At 42.0% G+C, this 16,972-nt stretch overlaps 1 protein-coding gene across 1 annotated transcript in view; it reads right to left on the bottom strand.

Moving 5' to 3' along the window:
- Nucleotides 1-16,972, bottom strand: part of EIPR1 (EARP complex and GARP complex interacting protein 1) — a 274,351-nt gene that overhangs the window by 217,581 nt on the left and 39,798 nt on the right. The gene's annotated exons all lie outside the window — the stretch shown is intronic.

Here is a 16,972-nt window from a genome sequence, read left to right as displayed (position 1 = left end):
GCTGGTTGGGTGGCGAGCTCCCGTGGGGGAGAGACGCCCGAGGGTGTTGGTCCCGAGATGGGCTGCTGCTTGGGGAGAGGTCGGCTCTTTGCTCTTCCGGAATCATGGTACTGTGGCTTTCGTCGGGCCGACCATCTCCTCTTTCCCGCCCTTCGTGCTGCAATAGGGCCTCGTTTGGGAGCTGCGGGTGGCTGCTTGGTATCTCGTGTGGCTGTTGCCGGAGGAGCCCCCTCACAGGAGTCCCTGTGGTGGGCGAGCTTTTCCCAGAAGGCCGCAAACAAGCGATCCAGTCGCTCAGTCAGCGAGGGCCGTGAAGAGCCGGGTGTGGAGTGACGCGTGGCATCCGCCATATTGCGTATTCTGGTCCTATGGTGCGGTGAGTCAGTACCTGTGTTCTGGTTTGCCCCGCAGTCTGTGGTTGCCGGGATGTCCCTCACCGGCAGGGGGGGGGGAAGGGAATATGCCTTGTAGGCTACCGGGTGTGCACGCTGCAGTCAGCAAAGGGATCGGCCGCCTCCCCTGCGCCATCTGTGCACTCCTCCTGTAGGCCTTAGGTCTTTCTCTCGTTTAAGCCGCCGGTTGCCGTCTTATATTCTGCAGCTGGGTGATGCCGTGCCAGTCTCCCGTCTTTGGGGCTTGTGGGCAGTCGATTTTGGGGGACTATTTCCCTCGATTAGTACTTTAACAGAGGTTTTGGCACGGAGCACACTTGATGTGCGACCGGTCGGCTTGGCTGCTAGGCTCCGCCCCCCAAATGTCGCTTTTTTATATAGCAAAGGGGGTGGACAGAAAGGAAACTACAGTCCCCCAAAAAATGATTATGGGTTCCCTTTAATTTTTGCATAATGACTGTCATGAGAAACCCTTTACATCTGGGACACAGGTCCATCATGCTAAAGAGGCAGAACATCCATAAGGTGTTTCTCCTGTTCTCTGAAGTTTGGATATTGGATTCCCAGATCATCAAACAGCCACATAAAAAATACAAAAGTAATATACATATATCGTAACGAAGACTGCTGGTTGAAGCTTTATGGGGTCACTAAAAATAAATTTTGAAATCAGTAAGCTTAATTTCAATTTGAATCACTGCAACGCCATTCTATTTACAGGAGATTTTGGGCCACACAAGAGTGCTTCATGAGGATTCTACACATGGGCATCCATGGCTAGCAGGTATGTAGGGTTGCCTGTTAACCTACTCATGGCATGTCCTTGGTAATGCAAACTTGACCATGGGCATAAACCACTCGGGCCCCAGTCTCTCCTATCTCAAATCTGTATCTCCTAATGTTGGAAGGAATTCATTTTCCTTAATTTCTTAGGGCCAAGAATAGCACTTACATATAACTCGCTTGAACCACACCCAGATTATAAAGCAGCCTCTCATCACTATGTTAAAGGGACACTATAGTCGCCAGAACAACTACAGCTTAATGCAGTTGTTCTGGTGAGTATAATCAATCAGTCTATGCAGGCTTTTTTCTGTAAAAACTGCTTTTTCAGAGAAAAGGCAGTGTTTATATTACAGTTTAGGAATACCTCTAGTGGCCACTCCTCAGACAGTCACTAGAGGTGCTTCCTGGATCAGTGCTGCACAGTGTGTATGGAGACTATGAACTTTCCCCATAGAGATACATTGATTCATTGCAGCTATATGAGTAGATGTTGATTGGCCAGGACAGCTTTAGACTCCACCCCCATGCAGATCATCAAAATTGACATACTCCGCTAAATACAATGCTTTCCTATGCCTGAGATCATCAAGTCACCTAAGGAGGTGGATCGTTGGCACCGGCAGACGCATGCTGCGTTGAAAATAAAATTAGTTTTCTACTTATTTAAAGAGCATGGATTTTACTACTATAGGGTCAGGAATACACATTTGTGTTCCTGACCCTATAGTGTCCCTTTAAGCCTTGGATATACAGAACAAACAATTATTTGCGGTTAGGTCATACAAAATAAATAATTATTAAGAGATGTGCAAAATAGCCTAGTCATAATAAAAAAGTAAAATAATCAGAAAGAGAGAAACACAGGACAAAACAGATATCTTGGATACATAGTACGCTGAGAAAATTGCCAAAATAAATTTTCTGAACAATAATTTCACATATGAAAAAAAGCAAGAGGTTAAATCTGTACATTTAGGAACCAAAGAAGTAGCAAGGTGAATAATGGGCAAATTGTCATCAGGGCTTGGACTGGAATGTCAGGAAGAGAAGTCAAATGGCTATGCAACAAAGAAAAAGGTAGTATATGCCCTTTTAGGGCACTGAAATACTTTTTTTTAAAGGGACACTAAAGGCACCCAGACCACTTCATCTCATTGAAGGGGTCTGGATGAAGTGCCCCTGTACCCGTAACCCTGGGCCATCGCCACCTCTGGTGGTTGTGTTCTATATAGTCACTAAAAGGTGCTTCCTGCTCTCGTATGGAGTTTAACTAAGTGGGACATCCTTACTCTTTGCATGAGGACAGCTAACATCTTCATATTTCCCATAGGAAAGCACTGATTCAGTTATTTCTATAGAAAAGCTTTAATGCGCATTAGGTTCCCCCACTGGCATGATGTTGCGAGAGGAGACCTAGTCTCAGCTCTGGAATTAAGGTAACGAAAATAAGGTTTGTATTCCTAACACTATAGTGTTCCTTTAAGACCACGTAAAACAGTTCCAACTCCAAGCATTGCCTTATCAGCTAAACAGTTAGCAGCAAATACTTATCCATTTTCAAGTGTATTTAAAATTGCTACCAAAGGGGGCAAAAAGGACGGGTCAACCTTTGTATTTATCAGACTTCATTCTAATATGGCCAGAGGAAATGTCTGAGTAAATAGGCGATTGGGAGAAGATAAAATAAAACTAATGTACTAAAGTGCTCAAAAAATATGCAATCCAGGAGGGGAAAATGCTTATGTGCACAAATATGAAAGTCAAATATCTGTTTACTATTTTACTGCATAATGTTAAATGTTCTCTACAGTACAATAGTGTTCTCAAAGGTACAATACCAAAACCCCATCTAATCAGTGCAGGAAGATGCTGTACAGTCCCTGCATTATATCATCCACCACTACAGACTCTGTATGGTACTACATTGGAAGCAGGCAACCTTATAAAATAACAGCTCCCTTGCCCTAATGCTTTGGCAATAGATATTAGTGTCCCTCTGCAGCAGAAAATATTTTGGAAGTAAACATTGCAGAGAAAAATGATGCAAAAAACAACACAATGTTCAATTACTAAAGATGCAGAAGGTGAATGGAATTATTTACAAAACGACAACTGATGACCAAAACCTTACAACAAGGTTAAGTGACAATGTTGCACTTTATTTATCAATAATAACATATGTATTCTCTTAATAGATTTTCTACATCCCAGTCTCAACGTCTTCCACTCTCTCCTGCAGAATTTTTGAATGAATGGAATACCCAAATTGAAGGAAACATTACGTGAAAGTAGAAAAAAAAAAAATGCAGTGAAAAACGTTACTGGCTGTCACCGCATTTCTTTTTTAAAAAAAGCTTAATTGGTAAGTATAAAAGTCATGTTTCTTTTTAAAGGAACATTCTGGGCACCATAACAACTTTACTGTAATTAGGTTTTTCTGGAGCTAGGAGTGCCCATTTGCACTGCCTACCAACACCCGCCTCAGCACGAGGCTTGAATTAGGAAGCCTCGGACTGGGGTAGCGCCAGTAGCTTATCAGCTAGAGAATAAGAATGCTGAATCTCAGACTAAAGACAGTTACACAAAGTCATACACAAAGTCTTCTGTTATCCCAAGAAGCAAAGAGTGAGTTTTGTACAAGGCCTCTTGGTATAAACTACATCCATGCAGGGTTCCACTTGATAGCTGTAGAAAAAACGACCTTATGAAGTATTCTAAGAGAGGAACACTATTCTGTGGAAAAAAAGAAAACAGAAAGCCCTCATGCATTCTTTACATTGAGGAGACAGCTTTGAAAATACAGTAAAATATGAAAATATTCTAGAGCTGTCACCTAACTGGAGGAGTAAATTGTGGTGAATAAACTGAAATTAAAGGAATACCAAAGTTGCAAGGATCCATTTGAATACTTTACATGATGTCAGATATGTTGGGAACAGTTGAAACTCTGTATGCTTTCAGACTGTCACGGTTCTCACCATGATCGCCAGACGTGGTCACCTCAGAAGTGCCCGACAGGGTATATGAACCTGGATCCTTCTGTGTCCTGTTGTGCCACTGAGTCACACTGCAGTTCTTGTTTCAGCCTGATGTTTATCCTTACTTTGTCTCCAGTACTGGGGGCTGGACTTTTCCTATCAATCTCGGTCCACCTGAAGCATATCAATAATTAGCCAGGTATAAAACACTGCCTCTCTCTGAGGGCAATGTCAGTTCATTGACTCTGGTTCCTGTGTTTGTGTATCTTGATCCAGTGTTCTCCAGAGGGCTTCCAACCTAGGCTTATTTCTTTGTTCACTCTGACCTCTGGCTTCCCCTGACTTCGGCTTTCCATGACTACTCTTCTGCTTGTCCTTGCCTGTACAGCGACTTGGAGCTATATTCCTGCACAGCCCCCATGCACAGACTCACAGCTCAGGTGGCTTCTTCCTTGGTCACCTTGGTCTGTGTTTATTTGCAAGGGTGAGCGTATAACTCTGCACGTCGGACTCCACATCAGGTAAGATCCTGACAAGGACTCCAAGAGTGATGGAAACCGTGTTTGTTTTTTTGTACCTTTATATCCTCAATTCTTGGTCTCTGTGGTATGCTGTGTTTACGAAGCTTTCCAATGCCAAAGACTCTTTGGTCTTGACAGGCTAAATATCCCAACAGAAATTGTTATGGGCCCCGGATCCAGAACTTAACAAGAAGTGTGTATCAGTATAACAGGTGTACGCACACACTGCAAAAATAAGTGATGCTGTGCTGCCTGGTACAGTTTACTGAATGCAGGACTATCCAAGTACTATCCCACAGAAAACAGGACTGTTTTAAGGCATGGTCCAGGTGGCTGGATCATTTTGTCCTTGTACCAGTAGTCACCGTCACTGGGTATGGAAGACAGACACTGTGTGGGTCCCCAGATTCCTTTTGTGTTTTGGTCACCCTGTGCCCATTATTGGTGCAGGGTATGTTGAATATATTGCTTGTCTGTGCCTCTTTCCCTCCCCCTTTATCCTGTCCTATTGTTTTCCCAGCAAGGCATTGTTCCAGGGACACTGCCAGACCAGATTAAACTAACTGCCCTGTCCTTCCTCAATCTCCCATCAGACCCTGCTATTGTCTGACCCCACCCTTCCTTGTACTACAGTACTCTATGCACACTCTTGTATGTTAATTAGCCCTATTTAGGTTTTCTTTATTGCAAGTTCTGTTTAATTAAGATTTTCTTATCCCCTGCTATGCTAATAGCTTGCTAGACCCTGCAAGAGCCTCCTGTATGTGATTAAAGTTCAATTTAGAGATTGAGATACAATTATTTAAGGTAAATTACATCTGTTTGAAAGTGAAACCCGTTTTTTTTTTCATGCAGGTTCTGTCAATCATAGCCAGGGGAGGTGTGGCTAGGGCTGCATAAAAAGAAACAAAGTGATTTAACTCCTAAATGACAGTGAATTGAGCAGTGAAATTGCAGGGTAATGATCTATACACTAAAACTGCTTTATTTAGCTAAAGTAATTTAGGTGACTATAGTGTTCCATTAAAATATATATATGCTACGTCTATTAAAAGTTAGTTGTTGTTTTAACCTTAACCAAGTGTCGTCTGGTGTTTGCTGTTTGGTTCAGGGTGGAAAAGGCGCTCAGTGATTCCAGTCAACCCTTAGAGACTAGGTATGAAGTGCTCCAGGGACCCTAATAGCTACGAGGAAGCAGACTTGGCGGAGGTACTCGGTCAGAGTACTGGAGCTCCGTCACACTGTAGAAGGCTACAACTGGAGATGCAGAAATTGCATGATGGAACACAGAGGACATTCAGGTAAGAAATATTACTATTCAGTGTTTACCTAATAAAATTGTTCATATAAAGAATAAAACATCTGCTGCAGATATGCTTAGAACCTTTCAGAGATTATATGGAGAAGATGAGACCTTGAAACAGGTGCTCTTTAAAGAACGTATTGGTCCAGGGTGGAAAAGGCGCTCAGTGATTCCAGTCAACCCTTAGAGACTAGGTATGAAGTGCTCCAGGGACCCTAATAGCTACGAGGAAGCAGACTTGGCGGAGGTACTCGGTCAGAGTACTGGAGCTCCGTCACACTGTAGAAGGCTACAACTGGAGATGCAGAAATTGCATGATGGAACACAGAGGACATTCAGGTAAGAAATATTACTATTCAGTGTTTACCTAATAAAATTGTTCATATAAAGAATAAAACATCTGCTGCAGATATGCTTAGAACCTTTCAGAGATTATATGGGGAAGATGAGACCTTGAAACAGGTGCTCTTTAAAGAACGTATTACTACAAGGCTAAGTGGAGATGCAGACAAACATATTACATGTTCATGGAATGAGATGGATAAACTAGCTACAGCAGGGCAAGTCCTACATAATCAATTAAAATCTGCCTAATTTCTGAGTTCACTTTCTCGCTCCTGTACAGCATTGTCTCCACATTTAATGAAGTGAGAATAGTCTGAATGATCTGATGAGCTTCAAAAGAGCTGTTGCCCTCAGACAAAGAAATCAAGATGGAGGAGAGATGACGTCTGATTAAAAAAAAAAAAAAGGTCAGTAGAAGCAAGCTCAGAAGTGGGTATTTTAAAAGACAAATGCATGAGAAATTTCAATCAAGTTAACACAGCACTTGAATGTGAAAGATGTTTTTCAGTCACATTTTCTAAAACAGCCCGTGCTCACGGGATTATCAGATAGCAGGGCATCAACTCATATGACATCTAATATTAATTTGTGCGATTAATTTGATGCAAGTGCAAAGGGAACCATGCATCTAGCCGATGGAAGCACAGAAGGCAGAGGGAAACTGGCCCTGAATTGCAAGTGTGGTGATGGTTACGAAGATATAACAATAAGTCATGTGAAACATATTCCTCAACTTAAAGCAAAAATGCTAAATGTAACCACATTGACAATAACATGTTTTGATGTACTGTTCTATTGTCAAGGATGTTCAGGCTCTTAAAATGGTGTATTATAGGGGATTTGCAGGAGTATTTGTGCTATATTTGAGAGAAGAAAAAGCCATTGTTGCTAAGAACTGCACAAAGAAGAACTGCTCAGCGATTTGGCACAGGCGCTTTGCACAACGTGACTAAAATGCCATCAAAGATTGGATATAAAGTCAAAGGTAATCAAGGAAGCCCACTGAGCTAATCAGGAGGGAATCGTTACTTACTCTCTTTAAGGAATGAGTTCTCTACATTCATCATGATCTACAGGCTGAAAGAAATTTCCAAACACTGCAAGTGCTCAAAGACTACTTAGCAAAGGTAGACAACAAGTTCAACAGGAAACCCCAAGCAAAACAGGAACCCCTAAGCAACTCAAAACGACAATGGCGTCAGGACCTGTCAAAACACACTGGAGTTCCATATAGAAAGAACAGATCACCAATGGATATGGTTAGGGGCAATCTTCTTGATGAAGGACACCCTGATGAGAACTGATAAGAAGCTGTGATAGCCTCATACATTCAAAATAGGCTGTCAACAAAAGCCACTGAGAAATATCCTTACAAACTATGGCATGGGATAAAATCAAGCGTAATGCACCTTAGACTATTTGGTTCTAATGCTTATGCATATAAGCCAAGCCACAACCAAAGGAGTTCCAGCGCAACAACTTTCTTACCTTCCAATGTCAGTTTTTGCATATGAAGCACCATCATGAAAGGAAATAGAGTAAAACCCAGCTGAAGAAGCAAACCAGTGAAAAAAAATGCAGCAAGAGAAGAAATAGAACAAAAACAAAACATAGGCTGCAAGTGGGTTTTCAAAGCCAAGCATGATGCAGAAGGGGAAATATAAAAGGTTGAGAGAATAAACTGCCTGTAGCCCGAAGAGGTGCAGGCTAGAGTTTGCTCAGCACCACCGGACCAACAATGATTGCAAAGTCCCCCCTCCCTGGCAAAAGGAAAAGAAGAAGTAAGGGATAGCAAAGTTTTAGTTTTTTTAAAATAAAAATAATATATACATTTTCTTTCATCTCCCCCCCAACACAATATACAGCCTGTGCAACAGACTTCATCCTACACACTACATGCCTTATACACAATCTGAATTCCCTACACACTAAATCGCCTTTAGACACATACTGTACCACCTACGCACACACACACACACATTACATCTCCTATACACACTCTGAATCCCCTATGCACACACTGGATCCCCCTATACTAAATTCCCTAAACACATTCTCTCTACAGCCCCTACACACACTATGTCACATATACACACTTACAATACAGCCCCTATACACATTTGTTGCTTATCCTATACATACACACTACAGCACATATACACACATTCTCTACAGACCATTGCCACACATATTACACCACAAACAACAAAACTAAAAACAAAACACCACACCACAACCATCTCACACTACACACACAATCCCACAAACAACCTCCAAACATATGCACAATACTCTTTCCTGGCTCTTTTGTCTTCTGATATCCTACTTATGGAGACACCAGAGGAAAGTCCCAAGCAAACGCAGTGCAAACCCTTCATTAAAGCTGCTTGGGCTGTGCAGAACAAATACAAGGTCTTTTTCTTACGCAAGAGCTCTTCAGCATGGGCCAACAAGCTCACTTTGAGTGGGGGCATATATGTCATTGGTGATGAGAAAACACCGCCTCTGGCCCCACCCCCTTCTCACTGGGTCACAGTGATTAAAAAATGCTTTCCAGTAAAGCCCTACTCCTCTGATCGCATGGGAATTGTGTTTATAATTACCATTTTTCCCATGAAGAATCAGTCTTGCTTCAATTTGGCCTGGTACCGCCTCCATGGCTGACATCGTCAATCTTGATGATCCTTGCTAATTCAATGTGTTCCTATAGGAAAGCATTAGGAAGATATTGCGCAAGCGCGGAAAAACACAGTGCTGCGACAATTAGCATCTCCTCATAAAGATGCATTGAATCATTTAATCTTCAGCGTCTCAAATGCAGAGATAAATCACTAAAAATACAGTTGTGCATAAAACCACCACTAGTGGCCCATACAGAAATGGGAAGCACCTCTAGTGGCAGTCTGAGTGACTGTCACTAGTGGGGTTAATGGGCAGCAATGAGAACACTGCATTTTCTCTGAAAAGGCAGCATTTTCATTGCTCAGCCTGCAGGGACCGGCAATAGACTCCAGAACCACCACATTAAGCTGTAGTGCTTCTGGTGACAATAGTGTCCCTTTAAGGCATGTCTGGTCAACTTGGTTTAACATGATGATATACCCAGTTGTGCATCCTCTCAAAAGAGAATTTTCTGCATCAATTTAGATCAACTAAGTTTTCTGTAAAATTCCAACCACTGTAACCATGGCAATATATAAAATGCATTGCAGATAATCTCAGAGGGTGGGAGGACAATACTTTAGATGCACTAATCAAGCCAGAAAAGAGTTTGAGCGCTTAAGCACTTTTTCATTGATTAGTTTTCTGTTTATCTCAGATTGAGCATTGTTATTCTATCTGCAGACTGGTTCTAGAGAGTGTACAACAAAGCATGTGAGTAAGGTTACTTGTAAGAACAAGCAAATATTCATACACTTCGTTTCAAACTATTTACAGTATTTTAAAAAAATCACACAGGGGGGTTGTGTGTACAAAGAAACACACAGAAGAGTTATGGGAACAGAAAAACACACAGAGGAGCTGGGGGTACAAAGACACACATTGGAGCTGGGGGTACAAAGACACACACAGAGGAGCTGGGGGTACAAAGAGACACACATTGGAGCTGGGGGTACAAAGAGACGCACAAAGGAGCTGGGGGTACAAAGATACACACAGAGGAGCTGGGGGTACAAAGAGACACACAGAGGAGCTGGGGGTACAAAGAGACACACAGAGGAGCTGGGGGTACAAAGAGACACACAGATGAGCTGGGGGTACAAAGAGACACACAGATGAGCTGGGGGTACAAAGAGACACACACAGGAGCTGGGGGTACAAAGAGACACACACAGGAGCTGGGGGTACAAAGAGACACACACAGGAGCTGGGGGTACAAAGAGACACACAGATGAGCTGGGGGTACAAAGAGACACACAGAGGAGCTGGGGGTACAAAGAGACACACAGAGGAGCTGGGGGTACAAAGAGACACACAGAGGAGCTGGGGGTACAAAGAGACACACAGAGGAGCTGGGGGTACAAAGAGACACACAGAGGAGCTGGGGGTACAAAGAGACACACAGAGGAGCTGGGGGTACAAAGAGACACACAGAGGAGCTGGGGGTACAAAGAGAGACACAGAGGGTCTGGGGGTACAAAGACATGGAGGGGCTGGATGTACAAAGACACAGAAAATAGTATTCCCCCATGATTTCCCATAATGACTAAACGAATCCATATATATTTCTCCAAAACACAAAGTGCATAAGTTTACCAAAAGTACTTCATACATGCAGGAACAAATTGGCATTATATATAAATAACAACAACAACAACATCATAAGGTGTTATATAAGTGCATCCGTAAATGATGTAGTTTGAGTTCCATGTCTGGCTATAATAAAAATAATATTAACAATATTATTATTAATAATAATAATAATAAAATGCTACTTTACCTCTTTCCTTACACGGGCCAAAGTTAGTGTTAATATTTGTTTGTGTGTGAATAATGCCAAAAACTAATTTGAACGCCAAATTTGGCCAGTGTTTGTGACTAAGTGGCTTCTAAAAAAGACTGAACATACCAGATTTGCAATACCTTGGGTTGCAAATGGTATGCCATCATGTGGGTAATTTTCATTCCTGGGCTACCATACGGTCTCAAAGGCAACGTAACCAATCTGGCGAATTTCAATGTGAATAAACTGAAAAATTTAACATGTTTTATTTGACTCTGTAACTTTTAAAAACACCATAAGACCTGTATATGGGGGGTACTGTTATACTCGGTAAACTTTGCTGAACACAAATATTAGTGTTTCAAAACAGTAAAACGTATCACAACAATTATATCGTCAGTGTAAGTGCCATTTGTGTGTGAAAAATACAAAATCACTTTCACTGACGATATCATCCTTGTAATACATTTTACTGTTTTGAAACACAAATATGTGTTCAGCGAAGTCTTCAGTTAAACAGTTACCCCCCATGTATAGGTTTTATATTGTCTTGGAAAGTTACAGGGTTAAATATGCTAGCTTTCGGCCTGGGTTGTCAGCCAGGTCCCGTAAATTGTAATTAATAAAATATATATATATCATTTTTGTAAATAGTTTTTATTTATATAGATATATAGATATATATATAGATATATATATATATATATATATCCAGGTAACTCCTCCCACAATTACAGGCTACGCCTTTTTATATATCTGTATACATAAGTATGTACGTTTATATATATATATAGTGATATATACGTACATACTTATGTATACAGATATATAAAAAGGCGTAGCCTGTAATTGTGGGAGGGGTTACCTGGATATATAAGCTCAGGCCCCCTCCATATCAGTAACGTCACCACTGGGATCATTCAGAACTTCTGACTTCCGGTTCCAGTCCACTCACCTCGACCTCGCTCCACGCTGGTCCAGTTACCCGCCTTACCTCACGCCCACTAGGCTGAACTCTCGCCTCCCAATGACTTCTGGGGTACAGCTCCGGGTCCCGTTCATTTACACGAACCGTGAGTTCGCCCAAATGGGTACCCATTCACACGGCATTCACCCATACGAAATCGTGGTTCGGGACCACACACCAGGCATTTGTACTTACCGTTCTGGTGCTAACCTTCGTACGCTGGTCGGCAAGCCGGTCGTTCGTCATACGAACAAGTCATTCCAAACAAACACTCTATACATGCGGTGGCTCTACTACGACCTCTGGCGGCCAAATTACAATAGGAGAGCAGTTAAAAATATTACTACTCTTCATGTACATTGTATTGTTCCAATTCTTTTGTTCTCATTTAAAACGTATGTCACTCATATTATGTTTGCACTTGACTGCCACGGTCGCACTTGACTGCCTCAGTTCACCAATATACAAATTAAAGACGTATTTCTGTTTCCTTTCATACGGTACATATATTCTTGTGCAATTATTTTTTTAATTATTTCATGCATACCCTACGTCTCATCTGTCCCATAATATTCCCTACATACGGTTTTCATTTCCAGTTCAAACATGGTCACTACTGGTCACCAACACCCATTTCATTGGCCACACTCCTAAGTAAATTGCAAGCTCCCTCACCCTTTCCCCTATTTTTTTTAGCAATTTCGAAGTGAACTGCTAAACAACTCTAGCACACTCAAGCATATCCCTCACCGTAATGTCCAATTCCCTCCTTGGTATATACTTGGCACGCATGAGAGTGACCACATGTTCCCTCACGTTCTCGTTCATACTCTATTTTCAGGCCTTTGTTACCATCACTACTCTCCCCCAGAACTTTGGGGAATCATTGGATTCTTACCCCCCCCCACCCCCTCACGTTACCTCATCTCTTGTCTTTATACCTTACCATATTGTATAGAGGATAACTCTAGTTTTATCCTCAGATAACCACTACTAGCAATTCCCGACAGAACCACTGTCATCATTTCCACAGGTGAGTTTTACTCGCATATTAAAAAAAAAAAGTTGTAGGCCCAACCCAGACTTAACCATCCACATTTTCTTTTCAGGTTCTCAAGTATTTATCATTCTCCATAGAGAACCCTAACGATTGCATAAGCTAGGTACGTCTCCATTTTACATCCTACTCCCAATACCCCAACAGACTAGGGTTGGTCAACTGGCAGTTATTAATAGCATTCGTCCCTAGCTTACTGTAATTAATCTACTCCCGTGTTGCCAACACCCATCCTCATCGGAGGTATACGCCCTTCGGTCCAACTCATAGCTAGAGCCTCACATTAACCACTGTTGGTTACTGGTTAGGGCCTCACCATTCACACCCAATTATATTATGTCTTGTTACAGTCACCAAGAGGCCAACATTCCCGCCACATCATTCAGTGGTCCCCACCCACTCTGCCCTTCTCATAGATAGAGCCTCTTTCACCACTTGGCACTAGCAGGGCTCCATCTTCCTTGTAAGTCAGATAATGTTTTGTCTTAGGCTTAGCTAGAGCCAGTTGACACAGGCATTTCGCTCACAACTAAAGGCCTTATCCTTACCCATGTTTTCATTCTTAGAATGTCTCAAATATCTGAACAAAAAGAGGCACTGGCTATACCCGAAACCCCAGCCAGGCCTTCCACCCCGGCCAGTCCGAGTACACCTACCGAGAACCTGGAACCTGGAACCAGCCGGGATTCCCTGCAGTCATGGACTATCCCTAAACTAGCGGATAAATGACGTTGCATGGGGGTCCCGTTCCCAGCTACAGCTCACAAGGCCGAACTCTTTAAAATATTTATTTCCAATACGTGTACTCCCCAGCCTGGAGTTGCCCTGCAACCCGCAACTATACCGAGATCAAGGGTTTAATGTCATCTCTCCTTGCCTCTATTAATACGATCAGCGTTAGGCTGGACAAATTGGAATCTCCTCAGACATCAACATTCGTCCCACCCATATTGACCCCCACTCTGGCTCCCTCCCACGGTAATGACACCACCATAAACCCAATACCAAGCACTTCCACTCACATCATCACGCCCGCCCACTTCGTACCCCCGACCATTCGTAAAGACATACTGGAAGGCAAGGACATAAACCTAGTCTCTTTGCGGATTGCTTCTCAGGACGTGGTTGAGAACAAGGCATACTGCTTTGGCGATCTTCGGTTGTGTTGAAAGCCAGAGACCCAACCGAAAGCTTACCATACCCAAATTTGTCCTTGCTTTTGCCCTTATCGTGACGTAATCTGTTCCACTTCCCCCACTGTAGGGGGAGTTGGATTTGTACATGCAGAAGTTGGTGGACCTAGGGCACAAGTATGGGGGGTTCTCTTTTTATGACTATAATAAATCTTTTTTGGCTAAAGCAGTGGCATCCCTCACCCTGTTTAATACCGACACCAACTGGAGTAAGCTTGACACAGAACTTTTCTGTCACCATTTTGCTGGTCAAAAAACACCGTCTTGTGCCTTATGTGCCTTCATCTCACAATCCACCAACATTCAAGCTCCTAGCCATTCATCCATCCCTGTGGCATGTGCACGGCATTCGTCAGGGAAATAAGTACTACTTTGCAACTCGTTTAACCTGTGGGGCTAAAAGCAGTCACATTTTTTTGATATTTTTGGCTGCTCCTCAACATTTCCAAATGCCCCTCAGTCCTACATTGATTTGGATGACTTTCTTACCATAGAATCACCTCAGTCCTCTCCCGTCAGTATTCACAAAACTCTGGCTCTATTTTCAGCATTTGGGGTTCCGCTGTCACAGGAGAAAACAAAGGCCCTACGACCAATCTGACCTGTCTTATTACAAGCTAGTTTACTGATAGAGAAGGTACAGCAGATCATAGAATTGGTGGAATGCTTTCTGGCTAAGGACACGTGTACCAGAACAGACCTACAATCCTTACTGGGCGCGTTGAACTTCGCCATGAAAATGATTCCACAAGGCCGGGCGTTTATTTCTAGATTGTCGTGCCTTCTTCATCTTCTTAACCCCTTAAAACCGGAGGGCGTACTATTACGCCCTATTCTAAGCGGCTCTAAACGCCGCCGGGCGTAATAGTACACCCTCCGTTTTTTTTTGTTTTTTTTTACTTACCCGGTCGCCGGCGATCACGTTTGGGGGAACTCCCAAGGAGCCCCCCGCGGCACGTCGTCCTCCTTCAGCCCCCCCGGCCATGTGAGAGTGAGGTCCTTGCGAGGACCTCACAATCACATGGCCGGATTAGCTGCCTGGTGCATTGCCAGCAGGGGGACTAACTATTTAAATTTAAAATTAAGTTAAATAAGTGTAAAAAAATATATATGATCTAAGTATATATATATTTTTAAGTATATACACATATACATACACACACACATACACAGTCTAGGTGTATTTTACTATTAATATATATATATATTTTAATATCAAACTACACGTAGACTGATACTGATTAAATATATATATATAATTATTGTTATATATATATATATTTATATATAATATAAAAAAATATGTAAATACGTTAAAAAATAACATTAAAAAAAATATATAGATGTGTGTTATTTCGTTCTAACTGTATTGTGACATTAATATATATATATATTTATATCAAAATACACGTAGAACGAAATAATATATATATCTATATACATAAATATATACGTATATATCACTATATATATATATATATATATAAAAATAAAAATATTTTTAAAAAATTATATATATATATATATATATATATATATATATATATATACACACACACATATATTTATTCTACATATATATTTATGTAATATTTTTACATAATTAGGTATCTTAAATAATTACAATTAGCAGGACCTGCCTGACAACCCATGCCGAAAGTATAGGGAATTTAATTTGCTAGCACTATATTTAACCCTATAACTTTCCAAGACACCATAAAACCTGTACATGGGGGGTACTGTTTTACTCGGGAGACTTCGCTGAACACAAATATTAGTGTTTCAAAACAGTAAAATGTATTACAACGATGATATCGCCAGTAAAAGTGACATTTTTTGCATTTTTCACGCACAAACAGCACTTACACGGACGATATTATTGCTGTGATACTATTTACTGTTTTAAAACACAAATATTTGTGTTCAGCGAAGTCTCCCGAGTACAACTTTATTTTTGCGTGAACGTCTTGTTACATCCATCATTCACAGTATACATTATACATGGTATTGCCAACATGAAGATTAACAACATTCCTGGTAGATAACAGGTACGCCTTTGACTGCCCATTTAACATATGTACCGTATAACAAAGACTTTTCACATTTTATATGTTTTTTGTCATGTAACTGAGATGACTAACCAGCAGAAATCATCGCCTGCCAAACTATCTGTGCCAACGAGGCAAATGTTAGGTACGTTATATAAAAATTCAGTTGGGGGGTCATGTCGCCAATCCCTATTGTAGCTGTCCTGGTCTAGCCAGGGGTTGTGTCTGTGGTTCTCTTGGATTGGGGGCAATCCGCCCCACCTGACTTTTAGTAAGGAAATGGAGAGTAAGAAGAAGAGAGGAGAGGAGGAGACTGGAAAAAAGAGAGAGAAGAGGATGGAGGGGGGCGTCATTCCCGTGTGGCGTGGGGGTGTCCAGTGTTTCTCAGGTCATTCTCGGCTAACCGATGTCTCGGGAGAGTTCGCAACTTGTCCATGGTTCCCATATTTTTTCAAACCTGGACATGGTGCCTCTCACTCTGGCCGTCAGGTTATCCATTAAGTAGACATCTTTCAGGTTAGAGATCACCTTCCGTATGGAAGGTAGTTCCACCTTTAGCCATGACTGTGCTAGTGTCCTCCGTGCTGCCAGTGTTACTTTGTGTATTAATTTTTGTTCCCTGGTGGTCCAGTCATCTAACGCTCTATTCAATAGGTATGTCCAAGGGTTGAGTTCGGGTGCCCTGTGGAAGATCTGTTTGAGTAGGTCGAAAATTTTCGACCAGTAGGTTCGAGCCTGTGGGCAGTCCCACCACATATGGAGATAAGTGCCTCTGTGGCCACAGCCTCTCCAGCAATCGTCAGTCGGTGTTTGGTGCATGTGGAATAGTTTTACCGGGGTGGTATACCATCGAAACATGGTTTTATAGGATTGCTCCTGGAGGGTTACGCATATGGACACCGCGGCGTTTGCTTCCCATATTTCTCTCCACTCTGCCC

The sequence above is a fragment of the Pelobates fuscus genome, chromosome 2 (assembly GCF_036172605.1).
Source record: "Pelobates fuscus isolate aPelFus1 chromosome 2, aPelFus1.pri, whole genome shotgun sequence".
Lineage (NCBI taxonomy): Eukaryota > Metazoa > Chordata > Amphibia > Anura > Pelobatidae > Pelobates > Pelobates fuscus.
This window is presented reverse-complemented; position numbering and strand designations above follow the sequence as displayed.